This window comes from Gorilla gorilla, chromosome 2 (genome assembly GCF_029281585.2).
Source record: "Gorilla gorilla gorilla isolate KB3781 chromosome 2, NHGRI_mGorGor1-v2.1_pri, whole genome shotgun sequence".
NCBI lineage: Eukaryota > Metazoa > Chordata > Mammalia > Primates > Hominidae > Gorilla > Gorilla gorilla.
This window is the reverse complement of record NC_086017.1, coordinates 80,028,884-80,056,679: the sequence shown is the minus strand read 5'-3', so window position 1 is coordinate 80,056,679 and position 27,796 is coordinate 80,028,884. Positions and strand designations below refer to the sequence as shown.

The 27,796-nt window shown below is 35.1% G+C and overlaps 1 long non-coding RNA gene across 2 annotated transcripts in view; it reads right to left on the bottom strand.

Annotated features, from left to right (window-relative positions):
• Window positions 1-262: 262 nt before the first annotated feature.
• Window positions 263-27,796, bottom strand: part of LOC109026216 (uncharacterized) — a 173,328-nt gene continuing 145,794 nt past the window's right edge. For both annotated transcript variants that reach the window (XR_008678539.2, XR_010132870.1), the window contains one exon: window positions 263-499. This is a non-coding gene — a long non-coding RNA (uncharacterized lncRNA). The remainder of the gene's footprint in view (window positions 500-27,796) is intronic.

The window sequence follows — 27,796 nt, the reverse complement described above, 5'->3', positions numbered from 1 at the left end:
CCTGTTAAAATCCTGAATTTCCCCAGCTGTCTTTTGGTTGTGATTGACCATGAGAAATAGTTCTGTTCAATGAGCATCTAGAGAAAATATGGTTATCGCTATAAGGGACAGATGCTGAAGTCATGTGCCTTTTGCCCTTAGCCCTTCCCCTTTTGTTGCATTTAAGCCCCTCTTTTGTGAGTGTTCTTACCTGCAGCTAAAAGCAACCCCTAACCCAAACACAGGTCTGACATCTTCCAAGCAATTTATTGTTACTAAGCAGAATAGCTCTTCAAATAATATGAAATAAAACCAACACTTATAAGAACACTAGTGTAATGAACTTTTTACCTCTTTAAATAACGCCAGAAAGCTGGCAGTAGCAGTTTCTTAATGGCATGGAATTTCTAAGGACTTAAAATTGAAGCTTTGTTTTCTCTTTCTCCTGGATGCAGGTGGGACCATAAACTCTTTCTAGCATGACGCAGAGAGTACCCCATGGCCAACATGAGACTGTCACCTTAAAAAGAAAGAAAAAAAAAGACCACTAATGAAACAAAATAACAATTTGGGGGGAAAATCTGTTCCAATAACTAACTAGCCTTTAAAAATATTTTACCTGGCCTGTGGTTACCAATTGAATAAAGGCAAAAGATGTAAGAAATGAAACTTAATTGAATGAAGCTCAATAGAAAGTTCTCTGTAATAGGAAATGAAGTTCTAGTGGATCAGACCAACTATCTAGATTAAATCATTGTTGTTTAGCAGATTCTCCCCAGATAGCAACTCTTTTTCAGGTTACTTTCCAGAGACAAAATGACTGAATCACTGCTTACTTTTCAAATCACTTATCAGCACCAGCCAAATCACTCCACTATAGCCTTAAAATACAGAAACCTGCAACTCGAGGCTTTTTCAGCTGAATTCTATACCTCTCCTAGTCTAATACGCCAGTTGTCTTCCTGAAATATGTGGCAGGGGTGGGAGATTCATTCATTTTTGAGTATCCAGTGATTCTTGTTTTGATTTTCTGGGATAATGAGTATGCACTTTGAAAAGAGTAGAGAAGGTTTAAAGGACATGAGAATAAATTCCAAAACACATGAAGTGAAATTGAAGAGTATAAACATCTTTTATGTTTTCATTAATGAAGATAATTCATATTTGAGTAAAAACTGGAAGTCAAGCTCCCCCCCACAAAGACTGTGCCTTTTAAGTTACATCAATGTCCATTTTTTTCATGCATTTTCAAAATTATTTCAGCCAAAACTATACTCAGATTTTCTATTTTTTGCAGTGCTCATTTTGAAAATGTATTTTTATTTATAGCATTATACATAAAACCTATAAATTCTCTGAACAGTATGGGTTTGATATGTCTGAAGATTTTTTTAAACTTATATTCACAATATCTTCCAGGAGAAATATATGGCAATGAAGTTAAGCTTCAGCTAACCTTCTAGACATAAATCTTAGGTGCTCCCAGATTTACTAGTGATCAGTTCTCTATACTTATAAAAAACATAGGTTAGACTGTCTCTGGCACTTTGATAGACAAATTCCACTTTTAAAATTTTGATGTTCATAAAGTGTCCTGAGAGAAGAGAGCTCTTAATTTGTGAGAAATAGAGTCTAGGGGAAAAAGTAAAATTAAAAAAAATGTTGTGTATGTGTTTTTTTAAGAGTGTTTTCTGGACAGCAGGAAAGCAGACAGTTATTTCTGGAAGTCTTTCATTGAATAAAAATATCACAGAGCCAAATTCTGCCCTCCGATGATTTTTCTTAAAGTTACTTGAGTCCATATGTTTCTAGAAGCTGAATTTGCTTCATTGCATTTCAAGGTCTAATCACGCAGTTATTACACAGGCAGAATCTCCATGAAATTGAATTTTGTTTGTTTAAGAACAGTGTATTTGAATATTTCCTACAACAAAATGTGGTCAAAGACTGTGGAGAATTTGGGTTAGTGGAAAATAAATTGCAGATCACCAAAACATCTCTGCACTCGCTAATTTTTCTTATTTGATTTTCCCTTCTATTTGGAAAATGCCAAGACTTCTGAGAATACAGAAAATAATATCTAGAGAATCTTTATTCATATCTAGCTCTTAAAAAATTAACAATGTCCTTCACAATTTCCTTTTTAAAATTTTTCACCTCTATTTAGCCAGTGAATAAAATACGAATTTCTATTCAAAGCATCATAAAATACAAAAAAAAAAAAAAGGAAAATCTAGACTGCAAGTGATTCTGTTTAAAATTGTTATTCTTGAAAGTCTAGTTGCCAATTTAATACCACATGGCCATTAATTGTGTGGTATAAAGTAAAAATATTATGTGATTTTCTGTATAATTAATGAATTTTAAATTCAAGAATTTAAAAGAGACAAAAAAATTATTCCGCCAGATTCCAGACATTCAGGAACCTCTATATTATATCACAAATCTTCTTTTAAAATATTTGAACATTTGTCACTTTTCCTGTAAAGCTATATTCATCTTCATGACAAAAGTACCTGTTTCATTTTTCAGATAATAAGTGAAAAAAAAACCTCTCCTACATCTGCACAAAATATGTCTATCCTCATTAGATCCATTTTCTCAATTAAATTCAAGTTTCTCTGTCCAAAAGGCATAAATCTGGGTATTGATTTAACTATAAAATCATAAAACTCCCGGTAGTCTTCTAAAACCATTTTACTTGGATGAGCATATGAGCTTTTAAAATATCAAGTTATTCCAGTATTTAATACACATAACTGCTTCCAGAGGGCTAAAGGCAATAAGGCACAGCTGCCCATTCCATTTGAAGAACTACAACTAGACTGCTAGCCAGTGTCCCCCTCCTTTCTGGGGTATTTTTTCTAAAGCGTTTGCTTCTATTTTATTCAGCATGAGTTTGATACCTTCTGAACATGAACCATATCACCAGCAGCCAAAATCAATAAGCTATCTAATCAAGCGCCTATAAACTAACAACAGACCCTCGGTGCTCTGTTCCTATAAAATGTAGTTCATTCTAAGTCTTTCCTTCCAAACCAGTCTAACTCTAAATTTATTATCCTCTTCTGACAAGGTTAGAGCATTGTCTACCTAGAGTTCTAGAAAGACTCTTTTGGGGAGCAAATCAATTACCTCTTGAGAAGGAAAAAAAAAAAGAAAAAAGAAAAGACCTCTCTAAACTCTCCCTGAAATCTTTTTATTTAGCTTCAATTTTCTTTTGAAAGCAAGGAATCTTCGCCATGAAGCTTTCATGCAGCAACCAGCTACTTCCTTTCAAATAAAAATCATGTGTAAATATTTCATAGACATGTCTCTAGTGTGAATTGCACAATATGAAAAGGAGATGTTAAGGAAATATCACCCTAAATCATACCAAATAAGAAATACAAACATTTTCCTAGATCCATAAAGTTTTGAAGTGTAAGCCACAAATTCTCCTTGCATAAAACATCATATGCTTTTTTGATATCCTGAAAGCTGTGGCTGAATAGCCTTCACTCAATGACTTCATAGTGTATTTGATACTTATGTTTATTTTAAGCTTTTTCAAATGATATTTTCCATCTTAAAACTGAGAAGCATTTTTGCTTTGAAAGATTATTCATAGGTAGCAATATAAGCAAAACCAAAGTTTATCCAAAATATCTTTTTTTCTCCCAGATCTGTGACATTAAACACATGTGTGCAAAACCACTTTCCATGATAGAAACTTTCTTTTTATATTTTAGTTGTTTTGTGATTCTTTCTCCCCAGCTAGATACAGAACTCTTTCTGGACAGGGACCATGATGTCTTCACCTTGTTTCTACTAGGAGAGTAGCTTTGGCATAGGCAGTGCAATTCAACACACAGCTATTGAATTGGGTGGAAACTAACAAACACAGAAAACAGCCGGAGAATTTGAATGAAGTGTCAGCAAACATATTGGTGTGGGTTCCACATGTAACACATTGTTTCTTAGCAAAAAATAACCAATAACCCCCTTTAGAATAGTACAAGAAATTACAATGATTAGAAACATAATAAGCAAGGTATATGCTAATAAATTGATGGACAAGCAGAAAAGATGCTATCTATTGAGAACACTCCATGTACACCTAATGTTGACAAGTGGGGCCATAAATAAGTATTGATATGGAAACATTAGTGCTGATGTTGGCTACCAATTCTATGTCTAACAGCATTCTTATCTGTGCTCATTGATCTCACTGGCTTGTGTTCTTTTAGGCTTTTCTGATAGTCCCATATTTCAAAGAGCTAATCTTTTCTGCTGCTTTGTTGACTGGCTTTGCATCCATTCTTAGCATTAGTACCAATGCATACTTTCAGTGAAAATTTACCATGATCCAGTTTATAAGCACATGACTCTTCCTGGTGGCATAAGCTCCATGTGCTGATTTTCCTTAAAAGGCGCCACTACTGACCCGTGCTCTATAGGTTATGAGTTGTTTTGCCAATAGAGGTCATAGATGGCTTTCATCTGTCACCCCTTCCTCCCTTAATTCCCTTGGAACCAACTACACAGTCATTCAAGACAACAGCTAGAAGAAGGCAGGAATCTGTGGCCGGGAAATATTGAAGTTCACTAGTCTGCGTGATGATTGAACCTGTGCCCTTGACTTGTGAACCCAGCTATCTAATGCTCCAACCAAGATACTCAAAGATGGAATAGGAAAACTGGAGGAGAACCACTCTTTGTCCTTAATTCAGAATATGCGAGTCTTTCATGGAGAGGTCTTTGGCCATGGAAACAATGCTTTACTTTTCACTCCCTAAAAACTACTTCTGTGAAGATGGTATTTTTCCCTGTGAGGTCAGCTCTCCAAGATTCAAAACCATCGCCTTTTCCATATTCAGATGTAGTCCAAAATCAATACTTTAGCCACTCTCATTACAAGCTGTTCAAGCAATCCTTCAAATTCAGTGATAAGGACAGCATCGGCACCACCTGCGATGACCACAGGCTTCTTCTACTATGAAGTCTATCGCTGTAGTCATCTCCAGCGTGGCCCATTACCATGAAAGATTTAGCAGCTAGGGTGTCATAATGCAATTGGTGCTGATGTTCATCAGGGTCTGTGATGCCTGTTTGTTCCCCTAACGCTCTTTGTGCTAGCAAGAAAGCTGATGCATCTAGTTGACCAGATTTCCAGGAGATAAAGATCTCCCAGTAGAAGAAAATCAGGAGTTCTTAGGAGGTAGCTGAAAGGAGTACTCTGGCCATATTTTTCTCAGCTCAGCCTCAGTCACCACGTTCCCTTCTAGTGATAAAAATCACTAGATTCGTATTGCTCAAAATACAATGTGTCCAAAGGCTGTGAAAATATATATTGTGTTACATTTAGAGAAATGCTGCATCTGAAGCATGATCTTTATTTTCATGTACGTGTATTATTTCACAAGAAGATCATCTATTAGAAGATGTTAGAATTCTGCTCACTATTTAAATGCAAAAATCACTCACTATATATTCTGTACCCATTACTAGGTAGAAAATAACAAGCCATTTGTGTTTCTACCAATCTACTTATTTTTATTAGCCAACTATAGTTTAATATGCAAGGATATAGAACTTCACTCTCCAATATGATAGTCACTAGCCACATGTGACTATGAGAACTTAAAATATAACTAGCCCAAATTGAGATGTGCTTTAAGTGTACAGTACACATTGGATTTTAAAGACTAAGTTAAAAAAAAAGTTATACTGATTACATGTGGAAAGAATAATATTTTGGATATATGAGTTAAACAAAATGTAGTATTAAAATTAATTTTACCCTTTTTCAAGCATTTTATTGTAACTACTATAAAATTTTAGATTACTTGTGTAGCTTACATTTGAGGCTTACCTTATATTTCTATTGGACAGCATTGCTATAGAAAATAAGGTGAACTAAAGAGAATAATGCCTATAAAATATAATAATGTCTAGCCCCACCTATCTCCAATATTCTCTTTCCTTGGAGGGCAAGGAAAGGAAAATCTGTTGACACTTATTGTACAAACCATGGACATCAGTGATTCAAATTCACTAAATTTTTGTCCTGGGTGAGCATTCAATGTTAATATTCTAAAAGAAAATTGTCACAGGCAATTTTAAGTTGGAAAGTATGGACTCAGCTTTGGTATTCAAAACCAAATAGGCCTGTGGGGTTATAAACAGGAATTTAAATTTAATTCTGCTCTTCCTTAAATCACCCTCTACTTCTACGGGAGCAGCCAGCCACTCTTGGGCAGCCTGAAGGTCAGTGGCTTCTAGGAGGGCAATAATTATTAAAGAATGCCATGGAGGATACGGGTGCTGTAAACGGTTTATAAACTATTGTGTTATCTTGTTCTTTTTGGAAGAAGTTATACTATCTTCAAGAACACCTCTTCTAAAGATCTACATTTAACATAGGATATGAGAAAGCAAAATTGCCCAGGGGTATCTGCTATTCTTCTAGCTATTGGAAGCAATTCTTCAACCTAGAGAAGGCAAGCCACCATCACAGCAATACTTACCACAAAGCCTCATCCTTTTAGAATTCCACTACATACATTTTCACTGTAAAACTCTAATAATCAGGATATTTTTTCACATATGCTTTAAAATGGTTTCAGAGAGGTTAAGTGACCTGCCTAATACCATACTGCAGAGCTGGAATTCAACCCCAGGTTTGGCTGACTCTGAGGCCCATGATCTTAACCAACTGAACACAAAACAATGGCTCCATCAAAATTATTGCCCCTGAAATTTCTAGAAGCTTCATAAAGAAGCCATATTAGCTATAAGGAAAATTGGAGCTCCTTTAATTCAGTCTACATATCTTACAGATGAGGAAAGTGAGGCTCAGAGGAATTAAATGTCCTGTCTAAATTTCCCATAATTAATTAGTGCAAAATCTGGAACCATCACAACTCCCAGTCTTTCCACTTCATGGTACCGCCTGGATAAAATATCCAGAGAGCTGGATGGCACATTTTCCCATGGCAATAGCTTTGGGAATATGATGCATTGAATTTTGGAGAGATATCCATGACACCACGTCCTATAAGAATGGTAAATTTGATGAGCAAGAACTTTAAAAGAATAGACAGAGAAGCATCTTCCATATCCTTTACCTAAGAGAAACTTCTGATCCTTGGTAGAAAAGCCATGACAGAGTGTTCAGGAATGAGCTTTTCGTAGCATTTATGGACAACAACTTCCTCTGTCTTAGGTCATTGGGAGTACTATGACAAAATACCATAAAATGGGTAGCTTGTAAACAACAGAAATTTGCTTCTTATGGTTCTGGAGGCTGAAATGTCCAAGATCAAGGCATCAGCATATTCGGCTCTGGGGTGGGCTGCTCATCTGGTTCATAGGTGTGCCTTCTCTCTGTGTCTTTGTATTGTGGAAGAACCAAGAAAACTCTCAGGGGCCTCTTCTATAAGGATACAAATTTCACTCATGGGGCTCTGCCCTCATGATCTAAGCACCTCCAAAAGGCCTCATCTCTAATACCAATAGATTAGGTTTTCAACATGAATCTGGGGAGGACACAGACATTCAGACCACAACACTATATTACCCTGTGTTATCTGATAAGTCTGCATCAAGTCTTGTTCTTTCCATATCATCTAGAAAATGATTATATAATTGACACAAATTACATCCTAATTAAGAGATTTGTTTTTCTGGACACGTGGTGGATTGTTCATAGTAAATTCTCAAACCCTTACTCCACATGTCCAGAGAATTCATTTCCTTGGGGCTCTCCAGTTAACTTGACCATTTAGTAGAACATCTCTTGAAAACATATCTTATATATGTCTTGAAAATCTATCTATACATATCTTGAAACATATCTTGAAACTGCAGATACTAATGCACTGTTTCTTCAAAATATTATGCCGCCAAATTCAATAATGCAAAGAGCAGTTTGTAAGTTTTCTTTTTTAAAGCCCCAAAGTCTTTTCTGGAGGAAATTTTATGTGAAACTCAAATAACAACAGCAAGAACAATAACATTAAAATGTACACGGAGTTTGCTTTGTGCCAAGCACTCTTCCAAGAACTTCATATGTGATAACTCACTTAATTCTTTGTGGTAGGTTCTATTATTATCCTCTGGATTTTATAGATGAGGAAGTATAGCCACAGAGAGGTTAAAAAACTTGTCCAAGCTCACAGAGTGAGTGAGCCCAGATGGTCTGGCTACGGAGCTTACGGACAGAACACTATGCATACTACCTTGATTTGGAAGCCTTATTTGATGCACAGGTGGGAGGTCAGGAGCTACCTGGTAAAATTTTGCTGGTATTCAAATGATCTAACCAGAAAAAGTGCAGGCACAAGGTTTACAGAATTCATGCAATAAGTACTATTCACCTCAATAAATCCCTTGAAGTTACAGAAAGAGAGAAAACAGATCTTTTTTTGAAATTTTATATTGTTCTCTGATAGGCCCTCTTTGGATGATAGCCATTATTAATTAAACAATGCCTGTCATTGTGCTAGGGGTTCTATACATATTATGTCATAGAGAGATAAGTATTATTACCATGAGTAGATGAGGAAACTGTGGTTCAGAAAAATTAGGCAATTGTCTCCAAATGACACAGGCAGTTAGAGGCAGAACTAAAATATGAGCTTTCATCTGCCTGCATCAGAATCTCAGATTCTTTCTACTTGTTTCCCCCTCAAATGACAAACAGATGAATTGGTAATAATAAAAACTAGGCTTTTTATGAACCCAAATCCATCAGCACAATCACTGCAAGGCCAATGGACCAGTGTCTCCAATTAATCAACTCTTATGGATAAGTTAAAGGGATTACTTTGCCAGTTACCACAAGAAATTTGCCCTTAAAAATAGGGTTCATGGGTTTATGGGGCACATGGCTAAACTATACAAGGCAATTACCTTGGGAACTTTCATATCTGTGCTTTGAACCATTGAATCCATTCACAAGTAAACCTAGTGTTTGGTAGCTAGTGCAAATGCTTGAGGCAATTTTTTTCTAACTTTCTCCAGAATAACTGTAACTTCAATTTGGGAACTTCAGTAAAATTAAGAGGCCGTTGTTTTACTAAGTCACTGCTCTTTCTTCTTTTTACTCATTTCCAATCCCTCCCCGCATTGTCAGCTCCAACACAGGGTTCATGCCACTGCCTGGCTAATATTCCTAAAATGTGCTTTTTGTTATGACTCTCTTTCTTTTGCCCAAGGTCTTTAAAATGTCTCCTCACTGCCTATGAGAGTAAGTTAAAACCCCAATCTGGCATTTTAAAATCCTACAAAGTAAGTATTTCATGTAATTTATATGACAATAATAACATGAATGAGGAGAGGGGGAAGGGAACTATACTGGAAGAAAATTTCTATATACTAATGAAAGTAAGCTAATATTAATCTAAACTAGATTGTTTAAAATTAACATGCATATTGTAATACCCAGAGCAACCAAAGATAACTCTCTCTCTCTCTCTCTCTATATATATATATATATATATTCTATATAGATGGATAGATAATATATATATATAGTTCTGATTTATATATCAGAAAATAAAGAAATGTAAATGGTACACTTAAAATATATATTTAACACAAAAGAGGGCGGTAGTGGTGGCACAAAGAACACAAAAAAGACATAAGATATATAGAAAACAAATAGCAAAATAAAAATAAATCATACTATATCAATCATTGCGTTGAATGTGAATAGATTAAGCATCCAATCAAAAGATAGAGGTTGTCAGACTAGATAATGAAAAAAAAAGGATTCGATTATATACTTCCTAAAAAGATACCCTTTAGATTCAAAGATAAAATAAGATTAAAAGTAAAAAGATAGAAATAGGAACACCATGCAAACAGTAACCAAAAAACAAGTGGGGTAACTATACCAATGTTAGACAAAATAGACTTTAAGATTAAAAAATATTTCTAGAGACAAAGAGGAAGAACATTTTATAATGTTAAAGTAATCAATTCAACAGGAAAATATAGAACAGTCATAAACATATGTGCATCTAACAACAGAGCCTCAAAATACATTAAACAAAACCTGATAGAAATAAAAGGAGAAAGAGACAATTCAAAAATAATAGTTGGTCACTTCATATTACACTCTCAGAAACTGATAGAACAATTAGACATAAAATCAGCAAGGATATAGAAGACTTGGACACTATTACCAACCAACTTGATCTATCATACATCTAGAGAGCATTCCACCGAACAACAGCAGAATACATATTTACTTCAAGTGCACATGGAACATTCTCCAGGACAGATAAACTAGGCTATACTACAAATCATAACACATTTAAAATAATTGAAATCATATAAAGTATGTTCTTCAATCAAATGGAATTAAATTGGAAATCGGTAACAGAAAAAAAAATTGTAAAGTCCACAAACATTTGGAAATTAAACAACATATTTCTTAATAACCCAAGGGTTAAAGAAGAAATCACAAGGGAAATAAGAACGTATTTTGAGCAGAATGAAAATGAAAATACATATACGAAAATTTGTGGGTTTCACCTAAACCAATGCTTGGAGAGAAATTTATAGTTTTAAATGCCTATATTTAAAAAGACAAAAGATCTCAAAGCAATTTACTAATCTTACATCTTAAGATCCTTGAAAAAGAAGAAGAAAATAAGCCCAAGGCAGTCAAAAGAAAGGAAACAATAAAGATTAGAGTGGTAAACCATTGAATTAGAAAACAGAAAAATAAATACATAAAATCAATGAAACCAAAACATTGTTTTTTGGAATCACTGACAAAATTGAAAAACCAAAATTCAGCCAGGAAGAAAAGAAGGATGACACATATCACAAAAATTAAAGATGAAAGAGCAGAATTACCACTGAATCTTTAGAAATTAAAATAATTATAAAGTACTAAGAACAACATTATGTCAACAAATTGGATAACTTAGATGACATAAATTCTTAAAAAAAGAATTACTCAAACTGACTCAAGAAAAAATAGAAAATTTGAATAACAAATAAAGAAAATAATTTAATTGCCAGAAAGAAGAGCCTGGGTCAAGATGGTTCACTGGTGAATTCTATAAACCACTTAAAGGAGCAATAATATCAATACTCTACAAATTCCCCTGAAAATAAAGGAGGAAGAAAAACTTCTGAAATCATTTTATGAGGGCATTCTATGAAGGCTGATACTAAAGTCCAACAAATACATCATCAAAAAAGCAAAAACCACAGACCAATATCCCTCATGAATATAGATACAAAAATCCTCAACAAAATGTTAGCAACCCAAATTCAACATATAAAAATAATTAACACAACCAAGTGGAATTTATGCTAGGAATGGTAAGATAGTTACGAGCTAAAACTCAATTAATATAAAACACCATATTAACAGAGAAAGAACAAAAACCACATGATCATCTCAATAGATACTGAAAACGCATTCAAAAAATTCTAACATCCACACATGATAGAAGCTCTCAACAAGCTTGGAATAGGCAGGAATTTCCTTAATGTGATAAAGCGCATCTATGTAAAACCTGCAGTGAACATCATACTTCCTCATAAAAGACTGAAGGAAGTCCCCTAAGATTGGGAACAGGATAAGAATGCTCTCTCACCACCTCTTTTCAACAATGTACTGGAAGTTTAAGCTAGTGCAATTAGATAGGAAGAAGAAATGAAAGGCATATAAAAGAAAGACATCTAGGCTGGAAAAAAAGAGGTAAAATTGTCTTTATTTGAAGATAACATGGTACCATGTGTAGAAACCCACAAACAAAGCCAAAGCTTAGAACTGAGAAGTACAGCAAGGTCACAGGATACAAGATCAACATACAAAACTAAATTGTATTTCTACATATGAATACAAAATCCAAAAATAAAATTGAGAATATGTTTCACAATAGCATCAAAAAGAATAAGATATTTAGGAATAAACTTTAAAATTATAGACTTCTATACTGAAAATTATAAAACATTGCTGAGAAGATCTAAACTAATGGAGATATTCTATATCTATGGATTGGAAGAGTCAGAATTAAGATGGTAATTATGCTCCAATTTATCTATGGATTCAATGCAGTACTTTTCAAATTTTCATCAGGCTTTTCCTTGTTGCGGTTTCAGAAATTGACAAGCTGATCATTAAATCTATATGGAAAGGGAAAGACCCAGAATGATAAAGGAATTTGAGAAAAGAACCAAGTTAGAGGACTTTCACTTACTCATATCAAAATTTACTACCAAGCTACAGTCATCAAGACAACATAATACTGGCATAAGGACAGACATATGGATCAAAGGAACAGAGTTGAGTCCAAAAATATATCCTTCTATGAATGGTCGATTGTCAATTGATATTCAACAAACCTACCTCAGAAATTCACTGGAGAAGCAATTCGAGTTTTAACAAATTGTACTGGTACAATAAGCTATTGCCTGCAAAAAACTGCAAAGAAGGAAGGAAGGAAGGAAGGAAGGAAGGAAGGAAGGAAGGGAGGGAGGGAGGGAGGGAGGGAGGGAGGGAGGGAGGAAGGGAAGGAAGGAAATCCTTACCTCACAGCACATGCAAATATTATCTCAATATGATTATAGACTTAAATGTAGGAGCTAAAACAATACAACTTACTGAAGAAAACAGAAAATCTTCAAGACCTTGTATTAGGCAAGGGTTTTTTTAGGTATAACATGAAAAGCATGATTCATAAAAGAAAAAAAATTAATAAATTGGATCACATCAAAATTCAAAATGTTTGTACTTCAGTAGACATCATTAAGAAAACAAAAATAAAAGCAACAAATTGGGATACAATATTTGCAAAATATGTATCCAACAAAGAATTTATGTCCAGAAATTACAAAGAACTCTTACACCTCAATAAGACAATCTAATCAAAAAATAAGACATACAGATGGCTAAGAAGCACTTGTAAAGCTCTTTAACATCGTTAGTTATTAGAAAAATGCAAATAGAAACCACAAGGAGACAGTTTCACACTCACTAGAATGGCTATAATTTAAAAAGTCAGGGCCAGGCACGGTGGCTCACACTGTAATTCCAGCACTTTGGGAGGCCGAGGCAGGAAGATCACAAGATCAAGAGTTTGAGAACATCCTGGCCAACATGGTGAAACCCTGCCTCTACTAAAAATACAAAAATTATCTGGGTGTGGTGGTGCATGCCTGTAGTCCCAGCTACTTGGGAGGCTGAGGGAGGAGAATCGCTTGAACCCAAGAGGTGGAGGCTGCATGAGCCGAAATCTCACCACTACACTCCAGCCTGGGTGACAGAGCGAGACTCCATCTGAAAAAAAAAAAAAAAAAAAGTCAGACAATAATAAATACTAGCAAAGATTAGAGAAATTGGTACTCTCGTACACTGCTGATATCAATGTATGAATGGTACAATCATTTTGGAAAATAGTTTAGAAGTTTCTCAAAATGCTAAATATAGTTAGCACATAACTCCAGCAATCCTGCTCTTAGGAATATACTGAAGAGAGATGAAAACAGGTGTCCACACACAGGAAGGGCAACATCACACACTGGGGCCTGTTGTGGGGTGGGGGGATGGGGGAGGGATAGCATTAGGAGATATACCTAATGTTAAATGACGAGTTAATGGATGCATCACACCAACATGGCACATGTATACATATGTAACAAACCTGCACATTGTGCACATGTACCCTAAAAGTTAAAGTATAATAAAAAAAAAAATCACTAAGTAAAAGGAAAAGATAAAAACCTTACATGTATGAAAATATATTTTGGGTATCAAAAAAGGTTGTAGAAAGAAAATCATTTTAAGTAAACAATAATAATATATGATAAATTTTTGTCCTAATGTAAAATGACTGGTCAATTTTTTAAAAAGTATAGGAAAAAAACAGAAAATATAAACATGTCATGAAAAGTCTGAGTAAGTCACAAAAGGTTTGGAAAGGACAAATATATAGAGGAAATTTTTACAAGTTGCCTACAATTAAAAGGAAATTATTTTTGTCTTTCTAAATATTGAGCTTTGATATTAAAAATACACTAATACAAAAGTATAAATTTGGTCCCCTATATTAGAATAGCAAGGTTTTCCTAAAGTATTAATCTACTCAGTAAAATTTGCAAGAGGTTTTGATTTAATTCTAAAGTCTGTTTTTTTAAAAATAAACTTTTCAACCATCTCCTAAACTGTGGATTTACAGTTACAAGCAATGTTTTTCTTGATTCTATACTCTTGGCTTCTCTTGATGTGTCTAAATTTCTCTAGGTAAGCAGGAAATTTCCCATGCTTTTACTAAAAGCCATGTATTTCCCTACTTAAGGTACTACTTTTCTTGTTTGCATTAAAAAAAAAAGTGTCCACCCAAAGACTTGAACATGAATGTTCTTAGCAGTATTATCCATAATAGCTAAAACTTGGAAACATCCTAAATGTTCATCAACTGGTGAATGAATACTCAAAATGTGGTATAACCATACAATAGAATACTATTCAACAATAAAAACGAATGAACTATAGACACATGTTAGAGCACTGATGAACCTCAAAAACATTATGCTCAGTGAAAGAAGTCTAACACAAAATACCATATATTGTATGATTCCATTTATATAAAATTCCCAGAAAAGGCAAAGATATAAATACAGAAAATAGATTAGTGGTAGCTGGAGGTGGGAGCAGGGACAAGCGAGAGGGATTAACAGCAAATGCATATGAGGAATCATGCCAGGATGATAAAAATGTTCTAAAACTAGTTTGTAGTGATGGTTGCACAACTTGGTAAATTTACTTTAAAAATTTGGAATTGTACACGTCAAAAGGGTAAATTATCTGATATGCTAAATATGCTGAATGAAGTTATTATAAAAAACATCCAAAGCTCAATCTAACATTTAAACTGAAAGTTCTATAAAATACACACTGATTTTATCTTACCCAAGACACAAAAACTGTGAGGGTACAAGAGTGGGGGCTCTGGAGTCAGACAGATCTGACTTCAAATCAGACTCTTCCACTGATCGGTGATGTGACTGAAGCAAGTGATTTTGCCTCTCTGAGATTTATAATATTCATCTGTAAAATTGGGTCAATAAATGGCATTTCCTTGCAAGATCGTTATGAGAATTAAAGGAGGCAGGGTTCATAATGCATTCAGCAAATGCTAGGCGTAGAGTAAATCCTTACTCATTGGTAGCTAAAATCATTAGCTACATTTTCAAATTATGTCTAGGCTTTTGCAAAATAAATTCTGCTTCAGCCATTTTTGTTAAATGATTACCCCTAGACATTCTTAATCTGGCAATTGTATTGTCACTCTCTTCACCTAAAGGTCTCTACCTCTCCTGCCACCAAAACTACTTATTTTTCAAGCTCCTTCTAAGCATTTCATTCCACTAGGGACCTTTCTCTCCTAAACTCTTGCAAATTACTATATCCATATCACTCACGTGAATCATAAGCACACTCATACTATTGCCATTTACCTTCTCCTCAGCGTATATTTTGATTCATGTACTACCACACTCCCCCTTGCCTGAAGGCTCTAAGGTATGGAATCATGCTACGCTTGCCTAGTCAGCTCAGGTGTAACTTTTAAATCCTTCTTCACCATCGTTCCTCGTAGCCAGAGTGGCAGGTGATTTGACAATTACTCTCCCTGAATCTAGATAAAATCTTTATGGTTATATATTTGCATCAAGCATTGCTCAGAGATTGTGGAATAAATAAAAATGTTTAGGAAAAAGTAAAAGTCCTTTAAAAATACATATTAAGGTATTTGTAAAGTATATATTGTTAACATCCTTCTTTAGCTGCTGACAAAGAAGCCCATGACTATATCTTTTTACCCTGCTTTCGAAAGGGTTAAGAATCCAAGACTAGTAGATATTGACTCAGCAAAAATAGGCAAGAAAATAAGTTTAGGTGTGTTAAATATCTAACTTGTAAAGAAATTCTGACCCCTCTGTTAAACTCTATTGAACTCTCTCAAAATACTGCAAACATTAAGCAGCAAATTAGTGAGTGAAGCTATGGGCTACAGTTGATACAATTAATCTTTCTTATTAGCAACAACTTAGAATTTCTGTTTCTTAAAGTAGAAGGATGCTTTGTAAGAATATTTCCCCTTCTTTCACTTTCCATAATTCTTCCAAAGGAAAAAAATCAGACATTTTCCAGAAGTTTAGACATCAAAATTTCAACCAAAAGACGTGTCTTTATCACAGGAAGTAACTGTTCTTGCTAAGGTTTTCATTCTTCAAACGATTTCTAAATTGCCCCCTTCTTTTTTTAAAATACATTTACAACAGATAACGACCTACATCCTTCCATTATTTGTCACTTTTGATAAGATCTTCACTTTTCTCATTTATTCTTTGGTCTTGTCTCTATCAATTATGAGTTATTGAAAATTTTGATAAAACTTCATGGTTATCCTAGTTGGAGACTTGGAGCAGCAGTTTCCTGACCTTGCCTGAACACTGACTGTGTGTGTGACTGACCCTGGATAAGAGAGACTTTCAAATATACACTGGGCTCAAAATACTCGACTGCACAGTCATGTTGAAAAAATAACTGAGACCACAAGTATGAAAATACTTCAGTGATTTGGGATCAAAATTCAAATTCATTATTATGTTCATTGTATTTCCTCTTCAGCTCTGAATGGGTGGGTGCACCAGAAACAAACCCTCATCTGACCCCTGAAGTTCAAAGATACCACCTGGTTAGTGGATTTCATCTTTTCTTGTATTCATTAAGTAGGGGAATGGACTTAGTAAATTAAACTTGGGTCTTTCTGTTTGGAAGGAGGCAGGGATTCAGGGCAGAGGGTCCGTTTTGAGTCTTGGCTCCAATACATAAAGCTTTGAGCAAATTGCTTGAACTCTGCAGTCAGTGTCCTCATCTGCAAAATGGGAGCAAGGATCAAAGGTTATGAAACCCTTGAGTGCTGCTTAGATGTAAATGCTTATTAAATATTTAGCAACTCTATTTCAAAAGGATGCATGTTCAATATTTGAGGAGCTCTAACACCTATTAGCCCTATTATTTGTTCCATTGTGTATTTCTCAATAAGCTCTCTCTTCTGCCCTCCACCCTTAGCAGAAACTGGATTTTCAAAACAAATCAGTTTTGCAAGAACAAAGAAAGAGAGAGACTGATTTGCCAACATACGAAAACTAAAAGGAGATTGTTAAAAATGGCTTGTATGTTATTACAGCAGAATCTGAAAGAAAGGGGTAGAAAGAAAGCTTCATTACTGCCCAAGCCAATTTGACTTCTGCAAACCTAATTAAACATGCCTTGAGTATATAAAATATATCATCCTCAGATAACACCATACTGTTAAATTCTTCATCTTATTAAGAGCTTGCATTAATGCTTCTTCAACATAAATTTTATACCCAGACAGGTACTGTTTGAGAAGGCTCACAATAGGAATGACCTAAATTAGGGTGACAGAGGCAAAAGATGGATCACCAGTGACTGTCTCAACAAGAAGAGGAATGAAGATTCCATCTTCCATTATGGCCCAATTCTAATGTGATAACATTATCTCCTGAAAGAGCTTCCTTCCTCAGGCCTTAGGCTACCCTGGAACTTTGCATTGGGCTGATGGATTTCAGAATCCAGAGAAATAAACCCCAACCCCCAGAGTCATGATGTCAATACCCAAAGGCCCCTAGGGACCCTTGAAACCATTCTTTACAAATGAGGAAAATGAGGCCCAAATAGGTGACATGACCGAGGTTGCAGATATAGGTACCTATTATAGCATTTTGAGAGAAAAGAAAGCTAATATATGTAAGCCAATATAGGTGTATGATATCCACCAGAACTATTTGACCACTAAACATACAAATAAACAAATTTTAAAAAAAATGAAATGTTATCAAGTGATCTGATTGGTCCATACCTCTCACATTTTCCTTTGCTGTCCTAAAACATTATTCTGTTTCATGTCATGAACCCCTACCCTTTAGATATTACCTCCCCTATGCATTTTTCTCTCCAGCTTATATTTAAGTTTTCCCTGGGGATGCCCCTCTCCATAGGATCAAAGGTAAAGCCAAAGTCAACAAAAGTAGCATGGCCTACCATAAGATTCCACCATAAGTGACTACTAAAATCTTTACCAGTTTAGTGACTACTAAAATCTTAAAACAAGTTCAACTTATATAACTACCCTAAACTTTCATGGTTTCCTCCATTGCTAACTAAATCAAAGTCAAACTTCTTTAAGGAGACTGATGTTCAAGGCCATTTGCTCAAGTACCCAGAGTCATCTTTTATTATTTTCCTATGCTCTAGCCCAGGCAATCTTAATTTGACTGTACAACTGGAATCACTGGAGGAGCTTTAACAGCTGATGAATGCTCAGACCCAACCCCAGATCAATTCAAGTATAGTCTCTTGTTAGTGGGAGGGGTACATGAGAGGCAATGTAATACAGTGCTTAAGAGCACAGCCTCTGGGACCAGACAGCCTGGCCTTACGACTTGGCTATGCCTCTTACTTGTTGTATGGTCATAGGCAAGTGACCTGTCCTCTGCCTCAGTTTACTCTAAGATGAGGAAGATAATAGACCACTTTTGTAAGAATATTCTGAGAATTAAGTAAACTAACACATGCAAAGTACATAGAATTATGTCTAGCACATAGAAATCCCTATATAGTATTGCTATTATTATAATACTTGAAGATATGGGACAGTGATTTGTTTATGAGGATTAATACATTTTTCTGATTTAAATGTAATTAAATATTGCTTTAAATAGCCCCTAACACTGTGCTGGAAAAAAAAAAAAGTCAGTTTCAAGGAGTATTTTGGTATTACAGAAGCTCCAGCATTTAATACTGAGAACAAACATCCTGAAAAAAAATAGCAGGATAAATGAAACTTCAAGACATTATGCTAAGTGAAATAAGTCAGACACGAAAGGACAAATATTGTCTGATTCCACTTATATGAGGTACCTAGAGTAGTCAAATTCAAAAAGTAGAATAAGTATTCTGGAATGGGGAGTTTTGGGGGAAAGAGGAGTTATTGTTCAATGAGTTCAGTGGGTACAGCATTTCAGTTTGAGACGATGAAAAAGCTCTGGAGAGGAAAGTTGGTGATGGCTGCACAACAGTGTGAATGCATTGAATGCCACAGAACTGTACGATTAAAATGGTATGCTTTATATTATGATATTTTACCATAGTAAAAAGAATGTTGAGAGTTTTTTAAAAATCACAAAAATATAGAATATATTTAATATAGTTTAGGTGTAGTTAAATGTAGTTTTCCCTGATTACAAGATTACTTTTGGTTTATTAAAATCCCACATGTATTCTTTCATCTCTTTCATGTTCCCCAGGTGAAGGCCACATTTCAATAATTTTTTTTAAAATTTATGACCTCACTTTTAATAGGTACAATGGGAAATTGACCCAACCACAAAAACATTCCTCAGTGGTATCCGTTGCAGCGAACTGGAGCTATAGAGAACGCTCTGTGACTTGCAGGGTTCCCCCAAACAGAAAATCCTGAGCATTAATAGGGAAAATTTCACTGACATTGTAAAGTTTCTGTAGAGTTGACATTTGATTGATGCTGTGACAGCTTTTTCAAACCTTATATACTGTCAGTGCAACCATATTAGAGACCGCTCTTGACTTTGTAAAGTCATTTAAAAAACTTAGGCGGGGCTGGGGTGAGGATTAAAAAAACACTTCACTGACATCCCAAGGGCTCTTATATTGACAGAATAACGCCCCTCACCTTGGGATCATTTCCTTGGGAGAAAAAAAATATATGTGTATAATATATATACCTTCTAGGGACAATGTGTTGGCTCTGCAATTCCTTCAGATTCATTAAAGGGCCAATGGAATGACGACTGCATGCATTTACGCATCGCGTGAGACACTTCTACTGAAATTCAATTGTGACTGTGAATGCTTCAGACCAGACACAATTTTAACATTTGCTGCCAGTGGAGTGGGAAGACCAAATAGCTATTTCATATTCACATTTCCCTTTTCCAATTGATTGTGGCACTCCCCCTGGAACGCCCCCATATTACAACAGCTCTAACTTTCCAATTCATTTTCACTGGAAAAGTCTAAACATGAAGCAATACCTTCTACTCTACCAGTCACTGTGGTTCCCCTAAGGGTATTTTTGTGTTGAAGCAAGTCACTGAGTAGCAGACTGATAGCTTTTTGTCTTCTAAAGCTCATTGACTAAGAAAATAATACACATAAAGGCAGTCTATTCCAACAATATCTCAAGGGGAAAATAGTCTATTGCCACCCACTTTTAGTGATGGTGACAGAGAGGGTTAGATAATAAAGCACCTTGGGGTCTGCAGAAAATAACATGCCAATACTATATGTTTTGATGGAAAAAGTAAAAGAAAAATTATAAAAACCATACTTGTTTAGGACATATAGAAGAAGGTACCCACTGTCACTTTTGATTAGAAGAGTGCTTAAAAAAGATCCATTGGTAGCAGGCATTTCACCCAACTTGTACATTGGTTTACTAATTGAAAATTCAAAAATGCAAGGGGCATTGAAATGGCATTTTGTTATTCAGAAAATGCCACCTATTCATACTTTTAGGGACTGTCAATGCTCAAAGCCATATACTTGATATGGTGACTTGAAATCCTCCCAATTGTTTGATGATTTTTTTTTCATGGTATTGCAAATCAAGTGTTCAATTTCAATAGAGAAATATTTTAAAATTTTAAGGATAAACATATTTCTGCAACAGGTGCCAGAACTGTATCTTATTTTATAAATATTTTTACTCTAACCTGCATAAAAGCAGCATAATTAGGAAAAAGGATCAAGGAACATGGAATTATATTTCTGTTTAGAATTTTATAAACACAGCTATGCTTTCCTTTTAGTGCTGTGATCTGCAGCTGTAAAACATCCTTAACACTATTTTTTAATAATATGATTTTACTTAAAATTGCTTCCTTCCTCTATATATGTGTTTCTATAAAAAACAAACTTACGTTTAAAAATTTTAGACTCATTTTAGAGAGATTGAGAAACAACTCACTTATGTACTCAAAGTCAAAAATTCTAGAGCTTCGTGTTTAAAATGACAATAAAAGCAGAAAGCAAATAAAACTGAATGATTATGCAAAAAAAAGAAAAACAACCCATTTACATGATGAGACGATGGCATTATAAGCAATTTTTTCTTACATTTATCTTATTTGAATATTGTATTTTGAAGTAAAGAAATACTAAAATGTATCACTGTTTTATCATTTACCAAGTGTTTTAACATTTCTTTATTTTCCCAAGACACCATAAAGATGGGTAGTGCAAAGACTATTGGTTCTGTTTTGTGGTTGAGGATGATGTTCTTAGAGACTGAGGCAAAGAAAGGAGGAAAACATAGCCTTATAGCATCTCAACTTGAAGGATGACAAATACACGTAAATCAACTGAAATCCAGATGGGATTGTAACTCATAATAATAGAGCTCTTCATGCTGGCAGTAGCAAAGAATCATTTCTAGCATCCAGCTTTGTTCAGCATTCCCAGAACCAGCCTCATGGAGCAGAACCCAAAAGTACTTCCACCAGCTGAACACTCCCACACCATCCTCAGAAGTCTGAGCTCCAGCACCAAGGAGTCTCTTCCCAGATTCCTGGTGTGATAACCCCAACTTCTTCCCTTTTTTCTTCGAGTCTTAGGCATGATTGCTGCTTCCTGTAGTCATTAGTTTTTCATTACCTCAGTTTTCTCCTTTTGCTCTTTGAGACTTCTCATACCTGTTTAACCAGTTCCCTCCATTAAATTATCTCTGTTGAAATAAAGTGGGTCTGTTTTCCTGGCTGGATGCTAATAGAAACATGTAAACAATACATATTTTAAAACATTTATTTGTGTGTATATCTATATATCTATATATAGATATATATATTTCAGTTAATCTGATAACCCAGAATGTCACATTTTTTAGTATAGCCCCACTCAAAAAAATTGAACATTTATTCACACAATTCTGTGTTCCTGGATATTTGTTATTTGTAGCCTTTAAGGGGATGGCAGCTAGCCAATTGTCTTCCCTCCATATTTCCCAGGCTCCAGTGTTAAATGGGCACATGGCTTCTCTTCATATGTGCGTTTTACAAAATGAGGCATCCTCATCACTGAAGCTAAAACAATGGTATTACATGTAGTTTATTGTCACTCATGTAATCTTACAGTTACCTCTAATAATACTCTGCATGTGATTACATCCAGAGTACAAAGTAAATAGCTATATTTTTTTCTAGAATAATGGAATGAATCCTGCTAATCTATTTCAAATTTAAACATATGGCACTTGGGGCCAAATTCAGAAACAAAGCCAACTATGGTTCAACTCCTCCGAGCTTCAGCTTGGTCTTTATTTTGCAGTATTTTAACTAACATCATATTTCTAAAGATTTCAAGGGGTACGTGATACTTGGATAAGAACTAGCTCTAGCAAAATAATATTCTGATGAGTTAAGTGTAAATGAATCAGAAACATACGAACTGTATTTCCCTTGAAACACACAGGGATTTAAAAGTTAATGGAAAAAGTGCTGGCAACTCACATTTAGAGCTTTTATTGAAACCAGGATGTTTGAATAAACATTAGACATTCAACTAACTGAAACTGAAAAAGGGTTCACCAATCCTTAATTATAACAGTGCTTTAAATGATGAGGAAACATGTCACATTCAAGTTTCAGACAGAAAGCTTTACTTGGCAGACATACTTTTGGTTCGAAAAACCTCTACAGTCATATTATGGCAACCAACTGAGATATTAAAACAGACAGTGAAGTTTTAAACTCAGTCTGGCAAGCACCACGAGACAATAACTACCAATTGGAAATTTAAAAAAGAAAAAAAGGAGTGGTGAGAGGGTAATGATTAAGTTTTGAAAGAAAGAGCTGGACACATAATTTAGAGAGTATGCCTTCTTAAATGGACTAATAATGAGCTAATCACATAAGAGCTGAAGAGTAGCGTATGTTTGGGTTTCTGCTTTCTGATCAGGGGTTGTAACTTGGGGCCACAAACCAAGATAACTTGTTAAGTAGGAAATGGACAGACCTGTGATGGAATTTTGATTTCTCTGATGCCTAATGTTGAATTAAGCCAATAGTGGTATAAGTGGAACTTGTACGATAAGACAGCTTGGGACAACGTAATGCAAATTCCCCATGGCCTAAAAACCACCTCTGGCAGCTTGTCCAGAGCCCCGCTTGAAATAAATCAGAAGCAAAGTTAACTGTATGATAGTTGTCAAATCTTAGCATGCATCAGCCAAACCTTAGCTTGCATCAGAATCATCTGGAAAGCTTATTAAAACATGGATTTCTGCCTGCCCCACCTGCTACCCCCTGCTAAGTTTCTGCTTCAGTAGGTCTGGGGTGGGTCCTGATAATCTGCATCTTTAATGAGCTCCCAGCTGAAGCTGATGCTGCTGGTCTGGGCCATCAACTGAGAACCACAGGCTCAAACACATTATTAGGGACTGTTCTAAGCCACTACTAACTGTAGAAGCAGGTTTGCGTCTTTACATTAGCAAACTAGAAAAGGGCTTCAGGGTTACTAGCTCTGCTTTGTCCCCTAACAGACCAGACAAGCTTAAGGAATTGTCTGGTATATAATGAGACTAACAGCTTTACATCAAAATCAACATAAATGGTTTGTAAACTAAATACCTATTAGAAATAGCTATAAGAAAGATTTTAAAAATAAACAAACTGGGAGTCACTCTTTTCACCACATTTGACCTTCTGCTGAGAAACAATTTTCAGAACTTCTTTTTTTTTTTTTTTTTTTTTTTTTTTTTGAGACGGAGTCTTGCTTTGTCGCCCAGGCTGGAGTGCAGTGGCGCGATCTCGGCTCACTGCAAGCTCCACCTCCCGGGTTCACGCCATTCTCCTGCCTCAGCCTCCCGAGTAGCTGGGACTACAGGCGCCCACTACCACGCCCGGCTAATTTTTTGTATTTTTAGTAGAGACGGGGTTTCACCGTGTTAGCCAGGATGGTCTCGATCTCCTGACCTCGTGTTCCGCCCGCCTCGGCCTCCCAAAGTGCTGGGATTACAGGCGTGAGCCACCGCGCCCGGCCCAGAACTTCTAACTAGCCTGATAGATCAAGCTCCAAAATTGGTGTCTTTAGAATAATTTTGACGGAACTTGTTCTTTGTGAGCGACACAATGTGCTGCACAACTTAGCCAACCAGCATTATTCCTCGCCTTCCATAATAGATGCATTCACGTCCCTCTGGCTCCTGGTATTTCACCAAATCTCAGATGGCAGAATCTCAGAAATCCATTCCAAACCATCACGCTTTCTGCAGGAATCATGCTATCATTTGGATATTTGTTCCCCCAATCCTCAAGTTGAAATTTGATCCCCAGTGTTGGAGGTGGGGCTTAGGAGGAGGTGTTTGGGTCAGGGAAATGAATCCCTCATGAATGGCTTGGTGCTGCCCTCAAGGTAGTGAGTGAGTTCTTGCTCTAGTAGGTCCCATGAAAGCTGGTTGTTAAGAAGAGGTTAGTACCTATCCCTTCGCTGTCTCTTGATTCCTCTCTGGCCATGTGATCTGTGCACACACCAGCTCCCCTTCACCTTCTGCCATGAGTGGAAGCAGCCTGAGGCCTTCACAAGATGCTGGCACCATGCTTCTTGCACAGTCTGCAGAATGGTGAGCCAAATAAACCTCTTTTCTTTATAAATTACTCAGTCTCAGGTATTCCTTTATAGCAACACAAACAGACTAAGACAAATTACTTGTACAAGCTATTGCACAAGATTTTTAATTCTGTAATTGAATATCTGCAAGAGTAAGAAACAAATTACCTTTCATGACAAAACGTACTTTCATTCTGAGGGTAATAATTCATGTATAGTTTCGTGTGTGAACTTGTTTTTATTCCTCTAAGGTAAATACCTACTAGGGAATAGCTAGGTTATACAAGTGTGTATTTAACTTTACTGGAAACCACTGAACTATTTTCCAGAATGGCTATGTAATTTGGCATTCCCATCAGTAATGTTTGAAAATTCCAGTTGCTCCACATTCTCACCAGTGCTTGCTATAATCAGGGTATTTAATTATAGCCTTTCCAAAAAATGTATAGTGGCATCTGATCTTGGGTTTAATTTGCATTTCCTTAATGGATAATGATATTGAGCATCTTTTCATGTGCTCATCTGCCTTCTGTGTATCCTCATTGGTAAATTGTCCAAATTTTGCCCATTTTCAAATTTCTCACTATTGAGTTTTGAGGGTTTTTTATAAATTCAGGCTATAAGTCCTTTGTTGGAAATGTAATTTTTAAATATTTTTATCCCAGGCTGCAGTTTGATTTTCATTTTCTTAACAATGTGTTTTGCAGAGCATAAGATTTTAATTTTGATGATGTCCAACATATAATTATTTTCTTTTAGGGATTGATTATCTTTTGATGGCATGTCTAAGAATTCTTCACTTAACCACAGATTACAAAGTTTTTCTCCATGTTTTCTTCTAAAAGTTTTATAATTTTATGCTTAGATGAAAGATCCATTTTGAGTTAATGTTTATATAAGGTATGAGATTAGGTCAAGGTTTATTTTCTTGCATATGGATTTTCCATTGTTCCAAGACTATTTGTTGAAAAGACTATCCTTTCTCCAAAGAATTGCTTCATCTTTTTAAAAAACTCATTTGGTATACTCATGTGAGTCTATTTCTGGACTATATTCCAGTCATCTACGTGTGATCCCTTGACAATAACACACAGTCTTGACTATTGCAGCTATACAGTAAGTCCAAAAATTGAGTAGGTAGATTCTTCTGGATTTATTCTTTTTTCAAAATTGATTTTGACCATTGTAAATCTCTTGTCTTTTCATAAAAATTTTAGAACCAGATATTCTATTCTTACAAAAAATTATTCTTGAATTTCAAATGAAATTTTATTAAATCTATAGCTCAATTAGGAAATAATTGATATCTTCCCTATGTATAGATCTTCCAATTCATGAACACCAGATGTAGCTCCATTTATTTAGTTCATTTTTTATTTCTTTCATCAGTGTTTTATAATTTTCAGCAAATAGCTTTTAAGGATGTTTTGTCAGATTGGTAACCAAGTATTCCATTTTGCAGCAGCTATCATAAATAGTAATTTTTTAAATTTTGGTTTCCTATTTTTCAATGATATTGTCTAGAAATACTACCAATTTTTGTGTTGATTATGGATCCTGTCTTTGATAGACTCACTCATTTCTGAGAATATCTTAAATATTCCTTGGGATTTTCTACATTAATAATTATATCATCTGTGAATAGGTGATGGTTTTATTTCTTCTTTTCCAATATGAGTGCCTGTTATTTCTTTTTCTAGCTTGGTTGTACTGGCTTTTCCTAGCTTGGTTTGCAGTGTGATGTTGAATAAGAGTGAGGAAAGTGTACATCTTTGCTTTGTCCCCTGTCCTAAAGGGAGAACATTTCTCTATAAGACAGCCTGTTAAGTAGGTTGTTAGCCGTAGGTTTTTTAAAAAATAGATTTTATCAGATTGAAGAAATTTTCTTACATTTCTAGTTTGCTGGGAGATTTTATTATTAATGGTTTTGAAATTTGTGGAATCATTTTTCTGCATCAGTTGATATATTCATGTGGATTTTCTTATTTAGGCTATTAATCTAGTGGATTACATTGATTGACTTTTAACTATTGAACCAGCCTTGCGGTACCAGAATAAATCCCACTTGGTCATGGTGTATTAATTTTTATAAACTGCTGGATATGATTAGCTAATATTTTCTGAGGATTTGTGTATCTATGTTCATGACAGATATTTGCCTATAGTTTTCTATTTTTGTACTGTCTTTGGTTTTAATATTGGGGTATTCTGGTGTCATAAAACATGTTGGGGGGTATTTTCTCCTCTTCTCAAGATTGGGTATAATTAGGATTATTTCTCCTCTAAATGTTTAGTGGAATTATCCAGTGAAATTATTTGGGTCTGAAGAGTTCTTTTTCAGAAAGTTTTTAGCTATGAATTCAATATCTTTAATAGTAGAAGACTATTGAAATTACCCACTTTGTACTGGGTGAGCTTTGGCAGTTTATAGTTTTTGGGGAAAAGGTAAATTATTTTGCTGAATTGGTATGCTTTGAGTTGTTTGTAGTATTCCTTTATTATCCTTTTAATGTCTGTAGTGATGTCCTCTCTTTTACTCCTGGTGTTAAGAATTTGTGTCTTTTCTCTTTGTCAGTTTTCTTAGAGGATTGTCAATTTTATTGATAGTTTCAAAGAATCCACTTTCAGTTTCATTTGATATTTTTATTCTTTAATTTTATTTCTATTTTTTAAATTTCATTGATTTCTCCTATCTTTATTATTTCTTCATTCCTGCTTATTTTGGTTAACATTTCTCTTTTTTTCTAGTTTCTTAAGGTGGAAGGTAAGATTACTTCTTTGAGATCTTTCTTCTTTTCTAATATAAGCAGCTAATGCTATAAATTTTCATTTAAGTACTGTTTTAGCTACAACCCACAAATTTTGTTATGTTTTGTTTTTATTTTTGTTTAGTTCAAAATATATTCCAAATTCCCTGAGATTTCCTCTTCGGCCCATGGATTATTTAGAAGTGTGTTGCTTAATTTCCAAGTGTTTGGAGTTTTTTCTGTTATCTTTCTCTTATTGGTTTCTGGTTTTATACATTGTATTCAGAGAGCATTTTTAATGATTTCAACTATTTTAAATGTGCTAAGATTTGTTTTATGTCCCAGGATATGATCTGTCCTGAAGATGCTCTACATACTTTGAAAAGGC